The following is a 10,392-nucleotide window of genomic DNA, read 5'->3' as shown; positions in this document are numbered from 1 at the left end:
CCCCCCCAGCAAAACCTTACAGAGAATAAACAGTCTAGATATTAAGGGGGCAGGAGGAATTGTTTCAAATTTAACTTAAAGATAAATAGACAAGGCTGTAAATTGAGGAAAGGAGTCCACATGAACTGGAATATAACAACATCAGCATACCGCTCATCATCATTATCACTAATTTACTGAAAGCATGTATGTGCAAATCAAAGAATATTAAATTAATTGCAGAAAAGCTTTGGATACAACTGCTGGTGTTTCTTCATCTGGAGCCTGAAGTGAGGTTCCTAGGCTCCCTGAGCTATCACATAGACAAAATCAGGGGCCTAAGAAGGGATGTCAACATATTCTTTACAAAGCATTTGAAGAGCCCTATCTAGTTTGCATGTGAGACTTTTCAGGATATTTTTGATGTTAGCTTGATCCTTCTCTGCAGACTATTTTTATTCCAGATTGTGCAGGATCTGGAATAAAAATCTTTAGTCAGATCTTTAGTCAGACTGTTATTTCACAGGACCTAGACATGGAGAAATAACAGCCAGACAAATATAGGGTAATTTAGACCTAGAAGTTGCAGAGCTGCCATGGTAGGGTGCTGTAGCTGAGTAGTTAAACTGCATTACATAGCGTGTGCCATGCATGAAAAACTAGGACTAGTAAAAGTGAGTCTTAAATAGACTAGACAGCTAACTTTCAGATGGCTAAACTTCAGGTAGCTGGATACCAACTCCAAAATTACAATCCTAACTTAGATACAAGATCCAAAGTTACAGTCCTCAGTGTCAGCGTGTACCTAAAGGCACTGGGAATCAACCCTTGCACCCAAAAGTTCCCTCAGCATCTCGAGGCTGTGGCTGCTCCCACCGAGCAGGTGAGGCACCCAGCTGCCATCCAACTTTACCCGTCACCTGAAACTGATGCCCAGGAAAGGTCTAGGGCAGTGCACAAGGGTAAGTGCCAGGCACCATACCTCAGGTTACAGGGCCTTTGCTTCAGAAACGCTGCGGTTCCACCAATAATCACAACAGAAATTACGGCACTTGGAAAGAAAAGTAGCTAGCCATGGAAAGCATACCATGGTTTCCCAGTCCACTTACTGCTGTGCAAGAGTGTTTTCTATGGGAAATAAATGTCAGGTTTGCCTTTGCCAGTTGAAGGCTGAAAAGCACTTGTCAGTGACAGAATATGCCCTGTATTATTTTATGCTCTCGGCATAATCAAAAAGTAGAAAGGGAAAGTTAATGCAGGATGTGTGTGCTGGCAGTTAGACGTATTGATGGGCGAGAGGACAGATGCAGATGTGGCCTCTTTCTAGAAGTCATCTATCCGGCAGTGCTACGTCAGTGAAGCATGAGGAGGTTTTAAAATTTGAAACCCTTATAGTGGAGAATGCTTGGACTTTACCACAGTGTTTCAGAACATGGCTTGCATTTCTTTTCACAAGCCAATACAACTGCTGTTTCACTGCAATTTCCCTTCCCTTGTCCACAGTGCAGCTGCATCCAACTCCTGCTTCAAAGGGATTTAGCCATCAGCCAATTCCTCTCATCCTTGGAGGGAATGGAGGAATGATCTTTGCACTGTTTGGGTTTAATTTCGGAGCAGAGGGGATCCTGCTGAACATGTCATGTCACTAAATCAGCGAGGCAACACATGTGAATCGTCTGAGGGGGATTTGCTCTGAGCCTTGTCAAAGCATGGGATTAGCCTTGCAGGCTTGTGGGACCCTCACTTTGAATTTTGGTTGTGTTTCATGTTCAGACGAAACATTGGAACAAAGGCAACTCATCTGAAAGAGCTGTTTTGATCTCAGATTACACCACCGGGCTCATCGGTTTTCCCTCACAACAAAAACCAGCCAAGTGCCGCTCAGTCGCAACCCTTGGTCAGGACGAGAGTTGTAGGCTGGTCCTGAATTTCAGTTTCTTTCTTCGTCAGCCTTCTCTTCTTCGTGCCCTCATCTCTTCTTTCATCTTGGCAAGAGGTGCATTTGCTCACTCCCTCTGGCTCCCACCGGTGCATGGGGTGGCCCACGCACCTCGTTGCCCACTGCAGGGCCCTCCTGTGCACCCCCCTGCCCACCCAGCCCCACTTCTCCACACCTTCTCCTCAGCCCACTGCCCCTGCGTGCCCCCCGGCCGCTCGTGCATGCCCCCCAAACCGTCAGTGTCACTTAGAGCCCATCCACTCCAAAACTGGGCTCCACAATCACCTCTCCATGTCTGTCCTCCAGTGGCTCCATTTTCTCACCCTGACATCCTGCCGGACACCAAGAGATGGGACATCTTGTCATCTGGGGAGGAGGGGAGAATGGTGGTGTGTGTGAAGAACCCCTCGGAGCCAGCGTCCCCTTGGACCTCAGGATGCGGGGTGGCACATGGAGACATTTCCTTCCTAGGCTGGTGGGCATGGGCACATCCCGCTCACCAGGGAAACCCTCGCTCATGACCTTTCTGAGGCAAAAGGTAAACCCTGGCACACAAGTGTAACCCAAGCGCTTCGGATCATCGTCACACCGCCAGCTCCTCCAGATCCTCTTGCTGAAGCTTTGGCTGCACGTGTGTCCTCACCTCTTCCTCTGTCTGAGGCCCAACCCACTCACTCCACCTTCTCATCCTGGCCCTGTCCGTGCTGTCCATACCCACCACCTGGAGGAGGAAACTCAATGTGTAGGGGTTCCTAAAGACTTCTTCTCCCTCACCAGTCACTCCTCCAAGCAGTACTGTGTTCCCAGCTCCACGGATGCCTCCTAGGACAAGTGGGTGCTCTCAGAACTGTTCTGCTGAGTGTCACTCACTAGCTCCTCTGCCACCCATGTCTGAGCCCCCAACCCTCACGCTCCTCTTTTGTCATTCATTATCACCCACCACCAGCTATCTGTCCTCCTTGTGTTTAATTTTTCCTTGTTCTCTCCCCCTCGTGCACAAGGCTCAGCATCACCTACAGGACTTAGGCAGCTCTTTGTCCACTAGTGTTCACCATGCTCCAAATTCCCCTTTACTTTTCCCACCGCTACAAACACACCTTTGATGGCATTTCTTCTTGTCGTCAACAGAAAAGGCTATGATAGTGCGTTCAGGAAAAATATGAGAAATAACTTAATCCCAGAGTGAAGTTCTGTAACTGCAATAATAGACACTTTCTCCCAAAACAAGGCAAAAGCCTCCACAAATAAACATTCAGGGAAGTACTTTGTGCATGCCTTTGGTTTGAACAACAACATACACCTCTGTGTTTTGGATGAAAATTTCATTTAATTTCATAAAGAAACGTAACTGGTTTTGATGAACACAACATTGCATAAATGGTGTTAAACATGGTGACTTTACTGAGGTTACTTTAATCTGTAGTTTCTTAATAAGTACAAAAAACCACTAAAGTCACATTATTATTTTAAAATGGAGGCTTCACACAGTTCAGATAAAAATTTATCATTCCCATGTCTGCTTTTCTTTCTTCTTCCTTTTTTTCAGTTTGATAGTCAAATATTTGAATTACTCACAAGGCAGAATATAAAATTTATAATATAATTTAGAAATCTCTTATGAAATAAAAGAATTACACATATTATTACTTTGTCTTTTAAAAAATGTTATCCCATATTTCTCATCTAGTGTGTTCTTATGTCTACAGTACCTTATAAACACTTCAAAGTTAAGATTAAGCTCTTGCTTCGTGCTTCAATAATACTTCACATCTGATACCACTAGAACAGTCTAAAGTGCTACACTTAAACAGCCGGGTCTCCTGGTTTCAGCTGGGATAGAGTTAATTTTTTTTCTAGTAGCTGGTACAGTGTTATGTCTTGGGTTCAGTATGTGAAGAATGTTGATAACTCACCGATGTTTTCAGTTGTTGCTGAGCAGTGTTTATACCAAGTCAAGGATTTTTCAGCTTCTCATGCCCAGCCAGCAAGAAGGCTGGAGGGGCACAGGGAGTTGGGAGGGGACACAGCCAGGACAGCTGACCCAAACTGGCCAAAGGGGTATCCTATACTATGAGACGTCATGCCCAGTATATAAACTGGAGGGAGTTGGCTGAGACAGGTGGATCACTGCTCAGGAACTAACTGGACATCGGTCAGTGAGTGGTGAGCAATTGCATTGTGCATCACTTGTTTTGTATTCTATTATTATTATTATTATTATTATTATTATTATTATTATTATTATTTTATTCCGTTTTGTCCTATTAAACCATTCTTATCTCAATCCATGAACTTTACTTTGTTTTTCCCTGATTCTCTCCCCCATCCCACTGGGGGGGGGGGGAGTGAGTGAGCAGCAGCCTGGTGCTCAGTTGCTGGTTGGGGCTAAACCATGACACTAAGATAGTAAGAAAGCAAACTGCAAGAATTTCTAATCTTTTGGCCCAACACTTTGTGTTACAATTTTCATTTTGATGCATTAGAATTACATTTGAATTGTGTCTTGTTCTTCATGAAAATCTCACCTGTTCTGAGTTCCAGCATTCATGCACATCTGCCAGCTCCCATTTTTGAACTTCCCCTCATGATATTTTGCACAATTAGGAGCTACAAAAATTTGACACAAAGCTTTAGTTTGAAGGTTGCTTTTAAGGAATTCTGAAAGTAGAGTTGCAAAAACATGAGTGTGGCTTGAATCCTAACACTGGCTTAATTTTTACTTTTTAATTTCATTTTTCATGAATTAAGCACAAGATGAGAATTTGACACAGATCATAGAGACCATTTACCAGCAGTTTGGAAACCTATAGGTTTGCAGATGGTCCTGTCCCACCTGTAAGCTTTTCTGTATTCCTGAAAGGTGCTCTATTAAAAATGACAGTCCATCCAGATGGGAGGTAGATGCCAAGAGCAGACTGCAGATCGCTGCAGTAAAAGAATATGACCTGAAGTATGAAAACACAAAATAATTGTCTATGCGAGAGAGTACCTGGATTTGTGAGTCTGAGGGGAGTTTGGAGAGAGCAGGGAAGAAAGGGAAGTATCTTAACGAGGAAAGGCCATCCAGAAGGCAGGTCTCTGGTAATGAGGATGGTGAGCGGAGCCGCCGCAGGCAGATGATGGTGTTTGTCAGGACGGGGTGGAAGCCCATCACAGATCCCACTCACACGGCAGCAGCGATGAACATAGATGCACCAAGTAGCTTTTTAAAAAGCCAGACACTAAAGCCCACGATCCCTAAGCTGATGAGCCAGACACTCTGAGGGGGAGAGGAAGGCAGACCTCAAGCAGGACAATTATTAGTTAATGTTGCTATTGTTTTATTACAAAAGGAAGTTCATGTGATGAAATTATATTGACAAGAACAGTTTAACCAAGGTTAAATTACATTCCTAATCTTACCTTTCTTCCGTTTTTCCAACAACCTTTTATTAAAATCAAACACTGAGAAGCTAATTTGTACATGATTCATGCAGCTCCTTTCTTCTTTGCCTCTGATTTTTGTTCCCACACAGACAGACAGAATACTGCTCATATTGATATAATCGGAAACACTGCCATTGATTTCGGTAGGACCAGCATCCAGCATAGCATAGGTGGGTTACTGAGTTTCCATGGGATATCCATTGTCACCATTCACTTCCAGTATCGTGCAGGCCTATTACAGGAGCACAAAGTACCGTATGACAACTATAGCATTAAAGATCAGTACACTGCAATCACATCCACATTGTCAGCCTTAGTGTAGAGCAGTGCTTAAAGGGAAAACTGCTCTGTTGCAGACAAATGCTTAAAGAATAGAAGTAGCTGGATGATTTTATTGTACAATAATGTATGCAATGTCTGATTTTCTATGTGAGACCATCAGGAATTATCTAAATCATCATGTTCACTCTAGTTAGGGCTTCATGTAGTTTAAATTCATGTAATTCTTCTTTGAAGCTACCATGTGAGTTCCATAAACGCACATGGCAACAATGCTTGGCTTTCAAAGCACTTTCATAAAACAGCTGTGCAGAGACCATTTCAAGCCACGGAAATGAATAGTTATTTTGACAACCAAGGCAGTGATGCTGAGATACTAAGGACTACTTTCCACATCATTAACCACAGCCTTTCCCCTTTGCTAGAGTAGCTGGTAAAAAAGGGCAGGCTACTTTTTGTCATGACAACTTCTCAACAGCTCATTTTGTGGGGTATTAATCACGAATGTCTTTTCACCTCTCAGAAAAATTATTTTTGTTTGCATAATGGGCCAGATATAACGTTCGCCAAGTTGGCATACTATGATAGACAACTGGATTACTGAAGTTTATTGAATTTAAGATTAGGTATTCTAACGTTCCAAAAACTTTGGCCAGTCCAAAATGCCAACCACCTTCTCAAACACAGCCTCAGTGTAACACTACCCAGCAGTCAGTGTAGACTCTGCAGCATACCTCTTCTTAATAGAAAAAGTCAGTTTAACAGTCCTCTTGGACTATTTACCTTCAGCGGGATCACTGAAATTACCATGAGAGCTCATGAGAGCTTTCCAAGCAGCTGAATTAAACCTGGAGTGCTTTATGAAGAATGACAATCAATCTCTGAATCTAAGGACTGAAGAGCAAAATTCCCTTCTTTGGCCCTGTCACAATAGAGGGAGGAATGTTGAATGTGAAGAGCTTTATATTCAGACATGTTTTGAAGCACTGACTGCACTCACAAATTGGCCTCGGCTGCACAAAATTAAAAGCAGGCATGAGAGTGAACCTCTATCTTCCAGTCATTTTCCATCTGTATTATTTCTTGTTTACTTGAATTGATTTTCAGCTCAAAAGATGCGTGCTGGGCTTAGGAAAACCCCAAGACAGCATAGGTGCTCCAGGATAAATCTGTGCATGCTTTGCCCCATTTGTACGTGACCTGAATAGAATGACCTGCTCCACGAACAGACACTTGGACCTACACTGGGACTCCAAGGGCAGTCCAGAGCTAAGACCAAATCCACAACTTGTACTTCTGTAATAAGGACGGAGCATGAGGAAAAAACATTTTGACAGCAGACTTTGGTGTGCTGTTCAAGTCCTTAGAGCTCTTTTTCTTTGGGGGAGGGGGCACACTTGTCTATGGAGCTCAGCACTCGATAGCAATAAAGACAGACAAGGAATGCAATAGGAACCAAAGGTCCGGTACGCAAGCTGCACAGCGTGCTCAGCAAAACAATTGTATCATGAAAGCACTGACATGAAACAAATGCTTTTTGCTGTATTTATTAATAGAAGAACTTCGTTGCCAGAAAGAGATCTCAGGGGATGATAAATAGGTTCTCTTCTTTTTTTATTGGGTATGGTAAAGTTAGTGTTGTAGGCTTAGAAGATGAACATAGGAGATCTGAATTCCATTAATTTCCTGGCTATTGTAATGGTACAAACAAATAGAATTTTCTACAGCAGGGAACCAACTTGACAGAAGAGTTGAATCAACTGGGATATGAGGGTACTGATTAATAAGATACTGCAAACACTCTTTATCCACACCCTGGGTGAGAAAGAAATGGCTAGAAAAGAACATTTGGTACCATTTGAAACATTAACTGTTAAAGGTTCCACAAAGTGCTGCTGTTCTTAAGGAGTATAAAATAAAGACTTACTGTTATAAGGAGTTTGGGATTTATTTCAGTGAATCATTTTACATCTGCAGAAATTCACAGTTTTCTCACAGGGAAGATTTTTTTTCTTTTTGACAAAGATTTGGAAATGGGTGAAATTTAACCTGACAATCTCGCAGTTCAGAATTTTCATTAAGAACTTTAGAATCACATGATGTAAGTCTGTAGGAGCATAAGTTAATTATGATAATTTTTTTTAATTATAGAAAAAATATTAATTCTCAAAGTGTTTGAAATGAAATATCTAAGTTACATTAAATTCTATTTCCCCAGAATTTTGAGATATAAAAAAATGTCAAAATTAATTTATGTACTTTTTGGAGAGGTCAAATAAATACAAATTATCAAAAATATACAGGATAGAAAAGTGTTTTCCACCCAGCTACACTCCTAGCAGTATTTCCCAGAGCTCCTAAATGTCAGATCTCAGCTCCAACATTAGCTTCTATTTAAAGACAAATCACTTATTTATAGTATTTTTAATGATGATAAGTACACACTAAGTGGAAACAAAACAAAAATACTGAAATGCTTTCTTACAGCAGTAGTATTTGGACATCCAGGACAGAAACCTCATCCAGCCATGTGCTGATCCTCTGAATTCTGAAGCACAAACTGCTGTTGTCTTCTGGTACAACCACTATGATACTGTCTGACTAAGCAACCCTTAGTGACAGCGTTATCATCTGAGGCAATGCCTCAAAGATGTGCTGTGTCCAATGTCCGTTCTTGGCCTGCTGGTAGAAAATGGTTGGTTGTGGTCTTTGCACGGATGACTGACTGCAGAAGTGTCAGGGCTGGTGACTTCACCTTGGAGTGGCGGCACAAAATTCAAGTTGTCAGAGTGCAACTGGATATATTTGAAAAAAAATCATTGAGATTGTTCTTCAGAATTCTTATGCAAGTCAAAACCCGTCAAGATTTAGGGAATCATCTAAATGTAAAAAAAACCCTAATGTTTTCAAACTGGAGTTGCAAGCCTCAACATGTTGTGAACAGTTTTGAGAGCTGTGAACCATCCCTCTGTCAATAAAAGATGAAGGGTGGGAATGCAAACATTTTCCTGTTCCCTGCCACCGTAATCCATTCACAGGCACAATGCTAGCAAGGTCATAGCTCCCTCAACCCAGTCACAAATCTGTCCTGCCTTTTTCTACGATATAACTAGACAAAGAATGGTCCGATTCCATCCATCTACTGCAAAGTAGGGTGAGAAGACTGAAGCAGTTGAGTCACAGAGAGAGGCACAAAATATTCCTTTCCTTTTGTTGACTACACGGGTTGGTAAAATATTTGAGGCAGATGGGAACCCTCCTGACTGGCAAGTTTTTAAACTGCTGTTCATAAGAACAGAAGGATAAACAGTTGCCTGATTATGTACAGTATACATTGCAAGGCTTCTTACTCAAAGGAAGTAGATTAATATCATGAAACATCTACCACTCAAATACAGATTATAATGCATACTGCATAGGCATTACTCATATCAGTGGTATGTCAATGAAATACAGAAACCTGAACAGAAGTGTTTATTCATTCAACTCCAGGAAAAAATAAACAACACCTTATTAGTAATTACAAAGAGATCACATGACAAAACAAAATTGCGTGCATCTTTTTCACTTAGATCTTAAGTGATAGAGGAGCACAGTCTCAGTATATATTGGGTATCTTTGAATACATTGTTTATCCAGACAAGCAATAATAAAGGATAATATGTTGTGATTTTTACACAGTAGCATGCCTGGATCAACATGGAATATATATTTCATTTGTCACTGGAGATTATAAAAATATCCTATACAGCTTTACATCAGAAAATAGTTTTTGGGCTACACATTTGGATTCAACAAAAACAATGTCTTTCTAATGGAATCGCATAAGGAGGTAAAATATCCCTTAGGGGTCTTGGTTTAATTACATAATTTTGATGCACTTTTAATGTACCTCAACTATAGTTTCATAAGTGCAAATCAATTTGTCCGTCTGGTTCTATAGCCATTGCTAGCACCAGTACCAATAACTAAATACTGGTTGCCTTCAGACACAGAAGGTAGCTGTGGCATAGAACAAGTTGGGCCATGAGCAACCAGAGAACGTTCTGAAAGGTCCTTCAGATTTTTGGCCTATATTCATTAATCAAGAGAGAAATGTCCAACCTTTCAGGATATGGGGGATGGTAGGATTTCCTTAACACAGTTGGTGTGGGACAAATCTTGCGGAAAAGGGCCAAATCTAGGAACGAAGCTTCATGTCTCCACAAAAGCATTTGATTAGGAACTGAAATTTCATGTCAGTGCAGCTGAAATAGCTCAGTTCTGGACAGAAAACTTTCTGCAGTGTGAAGAGTAGGAAAGCAGCTGCTTTGCAGGCTTGGTAGGTGTTACGGGTTTGTGTGGTGGGTTTTTTTGGTAGCAGGGTAGGGGCCGCAGGGGTGACTCCTGTGAGAAGCTGCTCGAAGGTTCCCAGGCTCAGAGCTGGACCCACCGCTGCCCCAGGCTGAGCCCCTCAGCGATGGTGGTCGTGCCTCACGGAGAAAATAATTAGGAAGGGGAACCTGCAGTGAGTAATGGGAGTGGAATGTGAGAAGAACCCCTCTGCAGATACCAAAGTCAGTGGAGGAGGAGGTGGAGGAGGGGATGCCACCACAGCCGGCGGGGAGACGGTGTAAGAGACTGTGTTGGACTGTGTTTGTCTCGACGCTGCTGCTGCACCGCCACCGTTTCCTGGCCTCAACAGCCTGTTGCCGTGGAGGAGTACGCTCTGCAGGAGATGAAATGTCCCCGAAGAAACCACCATATCCTCCCGAAGGTCGAATGACAGC

This window comes from Haliaeetus leucocephalus, unplaced genomic scaffold, assembly GCF_000737465.1.
Source record: "Haliaeetus leucocephalus isolate CR32 unplaced genomic scaffold, Haliaeetus_leucocephalus-4.0 Scaffold406, whole genome shotgun sequence".
Classification (NCBI taxonomy): domain Eukaryota; kingdom Metazoa; phylum Chordata; class Aves; order Accipitriformes; family Accipitridae; genus Haliaeetus; species Haliaeetus leucocephalus.
The sequence above is the reverse complement of the archived record's forward strand: the minus strand, read 5'-3'. Positions refer to the sequence as shown.